Genomic DNA, 13,252 nt, shown 5'->3' on the forward strand with positions numbered 1-13,252 from the left:
CGAGATGTTCACACGTCTTTACTTATAACAGCAAAACCTGGAAACAACTCAAACGCCCGCCCCTAGGAGAGTGTATAAGCACACATGCTAATTCATGCCGGGAAATATGACGGCACAGTGACAAAAAGCAGCCTACAGACGACAGGAGCCACACGTGTGAATCTCAGAAATATTTTGTCCAGCAACAGAGCTCAGACACCAGAAACGTTTCACGTCTTGCTGGAGGTGGTGGTGTTCACAGGTGCGTGTTTGTCAGAACTCATCCAGCTGTATGTTTAAGACCTGTTCCTTTCACTATGAATCACACCTTAATAAAATCGGTTAATTACAAAGCAAGCAGGCAAACATTAGCTGCTGGAGGGAAAAGGACCAACAACTAGGCGGACTTGGTGAAAACTCTAGACCTGGGGAAAACGGACTTCAAGATTTTAGGTGAAATGCAGACATTTCCAGACAAACAGGGAACAGCCAGCCTCTCCAGCAGACCCGGCTTGTTAAGGTGCAGTAAAGGATATGGGCGAAACCTGAGTCCCGATGGAAGGGAGGAAATGTGTGAAGGAGGTGAAAAACCCGGGACAGAACTCGACAAAATAACCCGAGAGTTCTCATGGAAAACTCAATAGGGAGTGGAAGCCCCCAGAAAAGCCTTGGAGCACCCCAGTCACCAGCCGGCAACTCCCTGTTCACCTCCAACCAGTTTTTCAACAGCTGTTCTATGCGTCGGCCTTAAACATTTCAGGGTGCTCCTTTTTATTATGCCAATTTGGTTACAGCATTCCAACGACTGCAGCTTGGGTGCTAGAGACATCCTCTCTGGATCGTGTGACTTCACACACAGGAGAAACCAAGTCAGCCCCCGAAAGCTACACATGCACCCACATCTGGCCCGGGGCCAGAGCGAGAGACCGAGGCAGGCTGTCTGCAGAGACTTCTTGGCCCGCCGGGGCCTCCCCACACTGCCTGCCACCTCAGGCAGCTCCCTGTGCCACCCCAGCAGGGGTGCAACTCCGTCTGCCCCCTCCATCCCTCCTTCCGACAGCTGGAGCCTGAGCCTCCCCTACGCAGAAACCCAGAAACCGCAAGGGGGGCCCTACTCCCTCATAGAATCAGGTGCAAAGTCCAAGCTTGTCACTCACTGTCCTCTGCCAGGAATTCTTCCCCCAGCATCTCCCCTGCTGTTGTAGCCTGAAGGTGTCTCCCCAAATTCATGGAGAGATCCTAAGTCCCAAGGCGACAGCCTCAGGAGGTGGGGCCCTAGAAGGGGCTAAAGAGACCTTGAGTTCTCTTCTCCCGCCATCTGGCCACACTCTGGGTGTGGGTGCTCCCCAGAGGATGCGGTGGGCCATCTGGGCCTCCCCGTACGGGTTCCCACCATGTGTGCCCAGGGGATCAGTACTCCTGTCTGCCTGCCTCTCCCAAGGGCTGCCAGTTCCTTGGGCATGGAGTCCATGTCTCTCTCCAAAACATCTTGTGCCATGGCCCCTGAATCACCTTTCGAGGAGAAATCTCACCATGTGACTTCTCTGCTTAAAATCATCCCCAAGTGAAATTTTACAGAAACAGGACGTGTCACACGTGGACTCACACGCCGCAGGGACTTCTGTGTCTGGTTCCCTTCCTGAGCGTCGTGGGCTCGGGTCCGTCCCCGGGGCAGCGCGTATGGGTGCCTCGCTCCTGCTCGCGGCCGACTGACAGTCCATCATATGTGCGGAGTCAACGCGTTTTACAAAAAAAGGAAGAAAAAGGCAAGACCTCACCTTGCTGCTGTTGAAACCCAAGCCAGTGCTGTCTTCCTAATCAGAACTAAAACCAATCAACAGCTTGCCAGCTTTAGAGCCTGACACGAAGATTTGTGTTTCTGGCGCGCGGACAGGAACACGGAGCGCTAGTCTGCGTGTGGTGCTGGGTGATGGCGTGCAGACCCAGGACTGCATGTCCCCCGGCTCTCCGAGCCCCAGCTTTCTCATCTGTAAAACGTGGGCTGGGGAGGTATCTGATTTGTTATATAGGTAACGTAAAGATGGGGGGGCCTGGGGGCAGTCAGTTAAGCACCAGACTCTCAGTTTCAGCTCAGGTCATGATTTTAGGGCCATGAGATGGAGCCCCATGGGCTCCGTGCTCAGAGGGGAGTCTGCTTGGGAGTCTCTCTCTCCCTCCACCCCTACACCTTGTTAAATAAGTAAATAAATCTAAAAAAAAAAAAAAAAAGATGGTGCAGCGGCTTCGACCTGTATAAGCCACGCACACGGGAAGCCCAGTCTGATGGCTTCACGCACGCCTGCACGCCTGTGAAACCATCACCTTCCCAAGAGCAGGGACATATCCCTCACCTCCAAAGGCCTGGAGTTCCCAGCTTCTCCTGCTGCTCAGAGGCTGAGCGCCTTCTGTTCGTTCTGACCTCACCTTGGGGAGGAGGCCTCCTCGGAGGCCTGGAGACAGGCGGAGGTTTGTCCAAACTCACCCCGCCGGCAACTTGCAGAAATGCCAGTAACGAGTACGAACAATCCCTGTCATTCGTGAGACCATGATGTCGGGACCACGGAGGGACCACTGTGCCCACTTTCACCCGTTCGGAAGCTGAGGCTCAAAGATGTTTGTATGTTAATAACCTTCCTGAGATCACGTGGCTGGTGGAGGCTGGACCAGGGTTTGAATGTCATTGCCAAACCAGAACTTGTGGGGAGACAAGACCCAGGAGCCGCCTGGCCACGTCCCACCGCACTGCCCTGTCCCCCTCCATGCCTGTTCCCCGTGGACCCAGAGGCAGCTTGGCGGTCAGGGCTGGCGTGCACTTTGTACCCTCCACAGCCCGTGTACTTGGCAGAGGGCGTAGGGAGTAGGAGCTACGGAGCTCCTGGGTCTGAGGGTCTGGGGTTCCAGGGTTCTCAACACCCACACCGGTCCCAGGAGCCTCAGCATCACCTCTTCCTTCGGGGAAGGACTGGCCGCTGGGTGTGCTGCAGAACACTGCAGACGTCGGGGGCCGGGGCGTGGGGGCTCCAAGGGAACCCCGAGGGAGCGTTAATGACAGAATGTCATAGCTTTGTGCTTCCTGTCCAGCAGCGTGTGGGCGAATCTGGACGAGTCCCGGGAACGTCTTCCCACGGGCGACAGCACACTTCCCCGCCAGCTTCCCACAGCGCTGCCTCTGTGAGTTTGAGAAACCTGTGTGTTTCCCGGAAGGTGTGTCGCCTCGGCACCCCGTGGAGGACCCCTGGGAGGGCTCCCCAGGATCGTATTTCTGTCTCCTCGGCCCCCCGGCCGCAGGCTGGGTGAGTCAGATGGAGTAACGGGCGCTCAGGCTGCAGCTCGGGCCCAGACGTAGCCACTCTGAGCGGTCATTCAGACCCTGCATCGCGCCACGGTGCTCAGCATGACTGCGTCGGGACCGTCCACAGGGGATGCGCACCAAGCAGGGACCCGAGACCCCCCTGGAGGTGTGCAGGCCGAACCTCGGTGTGGTGGCGTGCAAGGCCAGGTGCAGACGGGGCCCTGCGGGGGTCCTGGCTCCGAGCCTCCCAGGCACAGGGCACACGCCCCGGGCTGCTGTCCCATCAGGGGAGCTGATGCGGCCCTCTGTTCAGCCCCGGGCTCCGACTCCACCCTCCGAGGTGGTTCCCAGCTGCACAGGAAGCAGTGACAGCCAGACAAAAATGCCCAAGATCCCTCCGAATTCCACACATAGCTCTCATAGCTGGGGGGAGCGCCACTCCCAGCCTGCTCCCGGAGCCCGCACCCCAGCGGCCTGGGCCGGCTCCTTACCAGAAAGGATGCCAGTGCAGGCTTCCGAAAGCTGGCGGGCTGGGATGCGTAGCAGGAAAAGAATGTGAAAAATGTGCCTGGTGGGGCAGTGGCCAGGAGGGAAGGGCCTTCGAGGAGCTGCTCTCAGAGCTCTCTGGGCTCTTGGTTCTGGTGGTCTGAAGGCCGTGCGGCCCAGAGCGGCAGAGGACCACCCCCGGCACCCCCCCCCCGCCTTGTTTAAAAGGAGGGAGGTCACGGATGAGGTCTGGGCTGCGGGGAACCGTGTTTCTGCACCTAGGGGGCTAGGGCTTCTGAGAGCCGCCTGCAGGCCCACACGGGGCACACGGAGCTGGCCGGCCAGTGGGAGGTAGCTGGGGGGTCTCGTGTGGGCAATTCCGGGCGCTGAAGGTTTCCTGATAGCCCTGGGGCCCCTCGGGGAGGCCCGCTTGCATCTCTTCTGCAAGGCGCAAATTCGCCGGACCCAGGGTTGCAGAGGATGGCCCAGGCGAACTCCCACGCTGGGGAAACAAGGCCGGGCGCTGATGGCACCAGAGACGAGGTGAGCGGGGTTCAGGAGTCAGTCCTCCCAAGAGCCCACTGCTCAACCACCCCATGTCTCTCACACAGACACGTCTTCCAGAAGCAGCAGGAGCTGTCAGGCCTGGGAGAAGGGGGGTCAACAAGCCCCAACCTCAGACGGCACGTGCTCCACCCCGGCTGCTCCGGTCCCGGCAGCTCTAGGGCAGCCCTCCTCAGAGCCAGGGGGTGTGTGCTTCCTGGAGAGATGAAACAGGTGTGGGGGGGCATCCCTCTGCGATGACTCCCAGCGACTGCTATGATCCCTTGGCCTTGAGTATGGGTGGGATTGGAGCATACGACCCAATCTTGCTCCAGGCAAAGGCCCTGCCATGTGGCAGCAGTGGCCTTAAGAAGGGGAGGTGGCCCTTGGTGGGCCTGATTTAATCAGGTGGGCCCTTGAAAAGGAGGAGAAACTTTTTTTTAAAAAAGATTTTATGTATTTGTGAGAGAGAGAGAGAGAGAGCACATCGGGGGAGTGGCAGGCAGAGGGAGAAGCAGGGGGCCCGATGTGGGGCTCGATTGCAGGACCCTGGGATCATGACCTAAGCCGAAGGCAGACGCTTCCCCGACTGAGCCCCCCAGGTGTCCCAAGGAGGCGAAACTGTTTGAAGCTCAAAAGGGATTTGGTGCAGAGAGATCCCTGTTGCAGGCTCTGAAGATGGAGGGGGCTGGGGCAAGGAATGGGGGTGGCCACTAGGAGCTGGCGGCCAGCAAGGGAGTGGGGACCCTGGTCCTGCAGTTGCAAGGGACTGAATTCTGGAGCAATCTGAACAGGCACAGAAGACCTCAAGCTCTGACTTTGGCCTGGTGAGACCCTGAGCAGGGAAACCAGCCACACCATGCCCCACCTCTGACCTCCAGACCTGGGAGCCAGCTCACAGGTGCTGTGGTAAGCCACTAGGTTTGGGACAGTTTGTCACAGAGCTCGCCAAGAGGCCAGGTCGAGGCCGGAGCAGGGTCCCCGGACTGTCGGGCTGGCTTCGTCCTAGCACTCTCTGTGCAGGATGTGGGTCCCGCGGCCCGGGAGGGTCCCAGCTGGCATTCGCTCCTCACGGCTGAGCGTGGGCACTACGGTCGGCGTGCTGCATTCATGACGCCTGCCTCCCTCCTCCTGCACCGCCTGGAGATGCAGGCCCAGGGCTCGAGCCAGAGGCGTCCAGCAGCGCTCCGCTAGCGGCCACAGCCAGCCCTGCGGCTCCGGTCCACAGGCCGTGAGTGTGCCTGCATTTCATCTCCGGACGGCAAGGCCTCGTGACGTCCAGCTGGGACAGCCCAGCGGCTCCTCTCCAGGCCCCTCATGGGGCTGCCGGGCTTGTGGGGCCAGGGCGGGGAAGTCAGAGCCCCTGGAAGGTGGGCTGGAAGGGCAGGTGGCAGGCGGCACAGCAACCCCTCGTCTTCAGGGAGAACAGAAACAGCCTTCAGTTTGCTTTAAAACTTCCAGAACCAGCAGTTTTAGAGCCCACAGAGCTGAATCTCTCTCTCCTGGGGACAGACAGGGAGATCCCTGCCTGTGCCAAACTTTAAAGGGGAAGAAAAAAACCCAAACCCAAGAACACTAACCTGCAGGCAGATTCTAGGGGGGTGGGGGGGATGCTCGGAGGGGTACGCAGCCCCCCACCCCGCCAGGGGACGACTGTTTCCTGGCACACGAAGTGCAGAGAGACAGGATGCTGACAGAGGAAGAAATCCCAAACCAAAACAAAGGGAGACGGAAGAGGAGGAGAGGAGATTCTGAGGTGCCACGGAACAAGACACCCCGCAAGGTCTGCAGATGACAGTGACACGTTTACCTTGATCAACACCCATGGTGTGCACGAGGCCTTGGCCCTGAACTCCTCCAGGGGGAGCCTTTGCACGGTAGTGCCTGTCATGAGCCCCCCTAGAACGGGGACCCTCACCCAGGGATGACGCGGGGTGATGTCCGGGGACATCTGTGGTCCTCACAACGGGGGGTGCTCCTGGCACCGAGGGGGTGGTGCCAGGGACGCTGCTGACCCCCCGCCCCACAGTGACTAGGACGCACCCACAGAGAGTGACCTGCCCACATTGTCAGCAGGGTCAGGGGCAGGCGGGAGAGGCCCTGTCGCAGACTCTAGAGAAGCAGGTACACGGCGAGGACAGCACGGTCTGGACATCAGGTGGGAAAATCAGAGGGAGGGGCAGGTGCCTCCACGTGTCCCCAGAAGCGGGGGTGGGGTCACCGCTGGTCTCTCCAGAGGGCCCTGGGAGCCGTGCTGGCGTTTGAACTTCAATACCAGGCAGACGCAAAATCTCTTTGACCCCCCCACCCTGGCCTCCGCCACCCACCTCTGAAGCCCCTCCGAGGCTCCAAGCACGGGGTCCCCCCACCCCTGCCTGCGGCTCTTCCAGGGTCACGGTCACCCTGGCCTGGTGTGGGGCGGGCCGGCCACAGGAGGGCCTCCTCTGAGCCTTTGTGCATCCGTGACCTTTCGGTGGGTTTGGGGGAGGGGAGCTCCTTGGGATTTTGCCAGGTAGACGTTTCCCAAGAGAAGCCACGGACGCCTTGGAAAACAGCGTCTCGTGACTCTCCCTGTCAGCCCGGTCCTTTTGTGCACAGGCTAAATCGGTCCCCTGGGCGGCTATATTTAGAAAGCGCTGGGGACTCGGGAATGAATGAGGTGCCCACAAGCCAGGGAAAAACAGCGCTCAGGGCGCTCGGGTGCTGCGGGGGCTGGGAGCGTAGAGCCCGAGAATGAGCCGGCTTGTGGGCGCGGGTGGTGACCAAGGGTGACGATGTGGCTGATGCGGGAGCAGAAGAGAAGGCTCCCTCTGTCACCAGGGGGATGACTGCAGTCATGTGAGGGTTTGCAAGCCCGGAATGGCCCGGCCTGGATGCTGAGCGCTCCTGCTCTTGGCTTCTGAGCACTGAGGAAATGCCGTCACCCTGGCCCCGTGAGGGGCCAGAAGGCCGGGGAGATGGGGGAGGGCAGACCCAGCCTTCCCACCTTGGTCAGGCAGGTCCTTCCGTCCTGCGCCCGGACAAACTCCTATGTCCCCAACAAAGCCCTGGGAACGTCATCCCCTCTGAGAAGGTGCATGCCCTGTCTGCACGAGACCCCTTCTCGGGGTGTCCACAGCTCCGTGGGCATCCCGGGGCCCTTATGCGTTCCCTGTGGCCACTGTCACAAACGACCACCAGCTTGGTGGCTTAAAACCACACACATATATTCTCGAACACTTCTGGGGTCAGAAATCTGACATGGGCCTCCCGGGGCTAAACCCAGGCGCAGGCAGGGCTGGTCCCCCCGGGGCCCCAGGGAGACCCGGCTCCTGCCTCTTCCCGGCCCATGACACCCCCTCCATCCTCACCGCCAGCAGCGCAGGGTCTGCCCGTCTCTGGGGCTCCCCCCCTTTGCCTCCCTCTCATGAGGACCTCACGAGGATGCTGGGCCCCGGGAGCCCAGGGTCACCCCCACGTCAGGGGCTGTGACTTGCTCCCACCGGCAAGGTGCCCTCTGCCATGGCAGGTATCATATTCACAGGTTCCAGGGACCAAGATGGGGGTTCCTGGGCACCTCAGCTCCTCTCCGCTCTGCAGAAGGGGCGGCCTGTCCAGGCACAGGCGGGTGAGGATGGGCCTCAGACCTGGGCCATCAGGGGCAGCTCCTTGCTCTTGGCCGCTGGCCACCAGCCAGCTCCTGAAGGCTCCACGCTGTGTCACAGAGCACCTGTGAAGTCCCCAGGGATGTCCCACTCCACCTCTGGTGTGGCTGGAAAGTCCGGGGATAAAGCAGACCCAGAGGACTCTTCCTAAGGGCGGTCACGAGGGGTATTTTCCATGTTAACAATGGAGAACAACACCAACAGCCAAGAGCGGGACTCACTGAACAGTTTCAGACTTTCCTGGTGTGGGGGACACAGAGTCTGCAAGGGGGTCTAGCTGGGGGACTCTGTCTATGGTCCCCGCAAGTTGGGGGATCCTGGCATGGAGGGGTGGGGCCCAGGATGCTGCTCAGCCCCCACAGTGCCCGGGACACCCCGCGGGGAGGGCTCCAGCCCAGGGTCCATGGTGCCGGCGAGGAGACCCTGGTCGAGGGATATCCAACCCCACAAGGCAGCTTTCCCATGAAATCTGTGTGCTGTGTTGGTCCCACTGGGGTCAAAGGACATGCCCAGCTCCCAGCACGCGCTCCAGGCACACACCATGACTCCTCAGTGTCCAGGCGGGTCAGCACTCCTGAGGGGCCCCAGATGCCCACATGATGCAGACAGGAGGGTCTGGGGTGCCCGTCTGCACTGCAGCAAAGCGTCAGGATGTCTGCGTGGAACCCCCACTCGAGTGCCAACCCACGTGGGTCTGGGTGCACGTATGACCCCAAACAGAGTAAAGGGACAGAGAAGCGAGAGGCCCAGCCCGGGATGCCAGTTCCAGCCAGTGCAGGGGGGCGGCGGGGGGGTTCGCCAGGCCTCAGCTGCCAGGCTGCTGGGCCACACGCTCATCAGGGGGCGTGGACAGGGAGCAAAGGAGTCTCATCAGCCACGTGGTGCTAAGACTGGGGCTTTGCTGTCTCTTACAAAACCTTCCAGGGAGGGACAACCACAACAGCCTTGGGCCCCAGAGGCCGGAGGAGGGATCTCAGTGCCTGGGTGACCACGGGTGGCCACGGCTGGCCGTGCGGTGCCAGTGCCAGTGCTGGGTTTGTGGGAAACCTCTTATGGGAGTGAGTTAATCTCTACTCCCAGTGGCCTCTGCCCCAAGATGAGGTTTCGATGACCCGCACGGAATTTCTAACAATGAGATCGAGTGTCTGGTTCTGCTCACGCTGACATCCCCTTTCTCAACCGTCCAAATTCCATTACGCCTTTTCTTGTTACTGCAGGAAGACAGCCAAGCCCGGGGCTGCCCAGGGAGTGCTGAGTCTCCTGTGACTCTGGCTGGAAGGGGATCCCTGGCTGCTGGGGGCCTCGGTGCCCCCACTCTCAGAGTCTCCACAGGACCCAGGACAGACGGCACACAGGAAGGGGAGAACGTCCAGAACGCACGAGCGTGATCCTGCAGGGTCGGCATGGGACTTCTGCAGACAGCCAGTGTGTTCTCCGGTGGGGCCCCTGCACTTCTGTCCCCACCCGTGCGATCTTCCTTGCTGGCGTGGCCGAGCATGGCTGTGTTTAGGATGCCCACGTGCCGAGGAGCGGTGGGTGAGCCCCAGGAGCCGCCAGCAACCCGGTGCACAGGCCCGCAGCTGTGGGGAGGGGAGCTCTGCCGGCACCCCGAGGGAGCTCAGGCGCAGGGTCTCTCCCAGTCTCCAGTGAGGCTGCGGGCTGGCTGACACCTGGACGGTGGCCCTGTGGGACCCTGAGCAGAGGACCCAGTCAGGCTGCACCCAGATTCTTGACTCCCAGAGACTGTGGGAGAACACACGGTGGAGTTTGGGGTAATTTGTTACACAGCATCACTAACTAATACAGCAGAGGAATGTGACTAGAGATACTAGAGATAAAACCCAGCCTGGAGGAGGTGGGGGGCAGCCTGATGTGGCCACCAGCATGTCCCCCCACTTCACCCTATGATGTCATCCCAACTAGGGCCTTCTGCTCCTAAAATGAATCTATCTGACTATACAGAATACAAAAATAATGCAAAATAACAATAACTTCGCCCTCACGATTCCAAAATCCCTGATGAAAATCACCACTCTAGGAAGAAACAGCTGTGTGTCCTGTCTGGGGGAGCAAGCCCACGGCCACGTAGCTGGCGAGGGACAGAGACAGGAGGGGGCCCTGGTGTGTTCGAGAAGGAACCGCACCAGTGAATATGGAGATTCACTGATCAATCAATTCCAGGCCGAAGAGCCATCTAAAACGAATCACTCGTCACCAGCCCGGCTCTTTGCCGTGTTTTAGAACAAACTGCCCGGAACGCCAGCAGACCTTCTGTGACCACTGGAGGCGCCCAACGGTCCAGGACTCCCCGCCTCACCAGACAGCTCGCCGGCCCTGCTGCACACGTGCCGGGGGTCCCACCTGCACCCACACGGGTCCCACGCCTGCACCGGGAGGGACACAGTGTCTCTCGGGCCCACCACGCCAAGGCAGAGACCAGGTGGGAGCCGGATCCCGCTCCATGTCTGAGAGCTCACGCCTGCTGTTTCAGGCATCTGGGAAGGCCTGTCCCCGGTGCCCTCGGCATAGGCACGAGATGTCGGAGCGCAAGAAAGCCCTGACCGCGACTCTAGCACCACGACGCCCTCCGTGGCATGCTGGGTCTTCCTCCTCTCTTCCCTACACCCCTTCTTTTTAGCAGCTTTAGAGATGTCAACCCAGAAACCACACCATTCACCATTTAAAATATACAATTCAACGTTTTTCGGTATATTACATTGTCAATTTTTGAAGTGCATACGTACGGGTTAAATGTATACATAACGGAAGACTTGTTGTTTTAACCAATTTTTTAATTAAGGAGGCTCCAAGCCCAATGTGGGGCTCAACCTCATGACCCTGAGATCAGATCAAAAGTTGCAGGACCTACTGACTGAGCCGGCCAGGTGCCCCTTGTTTTAACCATTTTTGAGGGTGCAGTTCAGTGGCATTAAATATATTCACACTGCTGTGCAACCACCACACTCTATCTAGTTCCAGAACATTCTGTCCCCCCAAAACGAAACTCACACCCATCAGCGGTCCCCTCCCCCAGCCCCCGGCCCCACGAGCCCCCTTCCCATCCATGGAGGAGCCTGTTCTGGACGTGTCACACACGTGGACTCACACGCCATGGGGCCGTCTGTGTCTGGTTCCCTCCGTGAGCGTCGTGGGCTTGGGGTCCATCCCCGTGGCAGTGTGTGTGGGCGCCTCGCTCCTGCTCACAGCCGAGGGACGTGCCATCTTTTGTTCATCCGTTCATCGGCTGATGGCACTTGGGTTGTCTGCACCTTCTGGATGCTGTGACCACGTGGCACGAGCGTCCAGCTGCCCCCTCGACTCTCCTCACCAAGTCCCCAGCGCCAGCCCCATCCTGCCCCTCCCAGGGGCCACAGCGATGGCTCCAGGGGCCATGAGGGGTTATCCAGCTGGGCAAGAGGTCATGCAGCCTGGGTGACCAAGGGCTGGTGAACTTTCCACGTCTGCTTGGCTGGGCCACGGGATGCCCAGGTGTGTGGTCAAGCATTATTCTGGATGTTTCCGTGTAGCTGTTTCTGGATGAGGCTGACGTCTAAACCAGGGGACTTTGTGAAGACAGGAGGAAGATCTCAGGTCCATGACCTGACTTCACACTTGGAGGAACGAGAACAGGAAACACAAGAGAAACCGGAGCTGGCAGGAGGAAGGAAGTGACAAACACAGAGTGGAGATAAACGAAACAGAAACTAGAAACACCGTGCAAGCGTCCCCGAGATCCAAAGCTGGTTCTCTGAAGAGATGGACTGCGCTGGTGGCCCATCCGCCCGACTGATCTGGAACAGCAGAGGGGAGACGCACATCGATGGAGGGGGCACGAAGGCGACGTCACCACCCGCCGTCTGGAGCTGGAAGGGGCTCAGGGTGGTGGCGGAGGGGGGACACCGAGAACGACCAACGCCAGCACAGGCAGCAGCCGAGCCGGCTGGACGCGGTTCTCACACACACACACACACACACACACACACACACACACACACGGCGCGCCCCGCTCCGGGTCCAGTGCCCCCGCCTCTGCCAGGGACCTGCTCCAGCGCCGGGTTTGTGGGGGCTTAGATCTAGGCCTCGCTGCATCTCTGCAAGTCTCGGGAAGCTGGGGGATGTAATTCCCGTGGCAGAGATGAAAGGAATCCGCTGACCCGGGACAGAGCCGGGGAGAGGCGGGCCTGGGGTCCATACGCGGGTTTCCTGGCCGCGAGCCCGGAGCTCTTTCCACGGCGACACGACGCCCATGTGTCATGTGCGCACCAAGCACTGTGGTTTGCTTGTTCCTTTTTCTAAAAAACAACAGATTCCACACTCATGAAGTCAGAGAGAATGCTACATACCTTTTGCAGTTTTTCCAAAGAGCACCACCTTCCCCCAATGAGAAGGGAGAGAAAGACAGAGGAGCGCGGTTCAATAGTCCTGACTTCACCTGCTGTCACCAAAAACGTGGCAGGTGGACTGGAACCGGCTGTGTCCTCCAGAGAAATCGGGGGGTTTCTGGAGGACCTGCTTTACTCTTTACAACTAACCCCGGGGGAGAGACACCTGTGTTTTCCCCGGGGTCGAGCGTTTCTCTGGAATTGGCACTATCCCATTCCAGAGCACAACAGGCCGGTCCATCGGACACACCAGTATCAGAAAAACAAAACATTCAGGAACGAAGCCTTGAAATGTAACGCTCGGTGATTTTCCACGTCTGGTTTTCTACTTTGCTGGAAGCCACGTGCCGGGACCAAAGAGGGAGAGGTGGAAAATGCAGACTCCGGGCAAAGCAATTAACCTCGGGTGGAGGACGTGACGGGTATATGGGCGCAGGAAGGCGCGGGATCTGAGGCTGGCCGCCGAGGGCCAGGGGGTCAACCGGAAGGCCAGGAAGTCCCGAGATCACACTGGGGTGGGCCCCAGGCACTTTGGAGCTGTTGTTTTCTAGGGAATAGGACCCCTGCTCCAGGTGGAACCCTGGATGGGGCCGAATCTCTCTCTGATACCGGATACCCACGGCAGCACGGTCCCTGGGGGCCACCGTGTCCAGCTGTCAGGGTGACCCCGAGACCGAGTGCCAGCCTACACCCATGTGCACCGGCTGCCCTGAGAATGCACCACTGGGAGGAGGGCACCCCTTTCCTGCTTCCCAGCACGGCCATGAGGGAGAGGCAAGTGTCCCGTCCAGCTGCATTGCCGTGGCCAGCACCAGCCTGCTCTGTGTGTCTGAGGTAGACGCCCTGGTCTGTGCCTCCAAGGGGACCCCTGCAGCTGCTGAGGGCCCACCACAGTTTGAAAAGCTGGCAGCTAGACCCTTAAGTTT

The 13,252-nt window shown here is 59.7% G+C and overlaps 1 protein-coding gene across 4 annotated transcripts in view; it reads right to left on the bottom strand.

The window, feature by feature from the left end:
* Positions 1–13,252, bottom strand: part of GNG7 (G protein subunit gamma 7) — a 97,448-nt gene that overhangs the window by 17,137 nt on the left and 67,059 nt on the right. For 2 of the 4 annotated variants that reach the window (XM_034657443.1, XM_034657444.1), the window contains exon 2: positions 11,051–12,236. The exons of the other annotated variants lie outside the window; for them this stretch is intronic. The gene's annotated coding sequence lies outside the window, so the exon portion shown is untranslated. The remainder of the gene's footprint in view (positions 1–11,050; positions 12,237–13,252) is intronic. 4 annotated transcript variants of the gene reach the window in all.

The sequence above is a fragment of the Ailuropoda melanoleuca genome, chromosome 4 (assembly GCF_002007445.2).
Source record: "Ailuropoda melanoleuca isolate Jingjing chromosome 4, ASM200744v2, whole genome shotgun sequence".
Classification (NCBI taxonomy): Eukaryota; Metazoa; Chordata; class Mammalia; order Carnivora; family Ursidae; genus Ailuropoda; species Ailuropoda melanoleuca.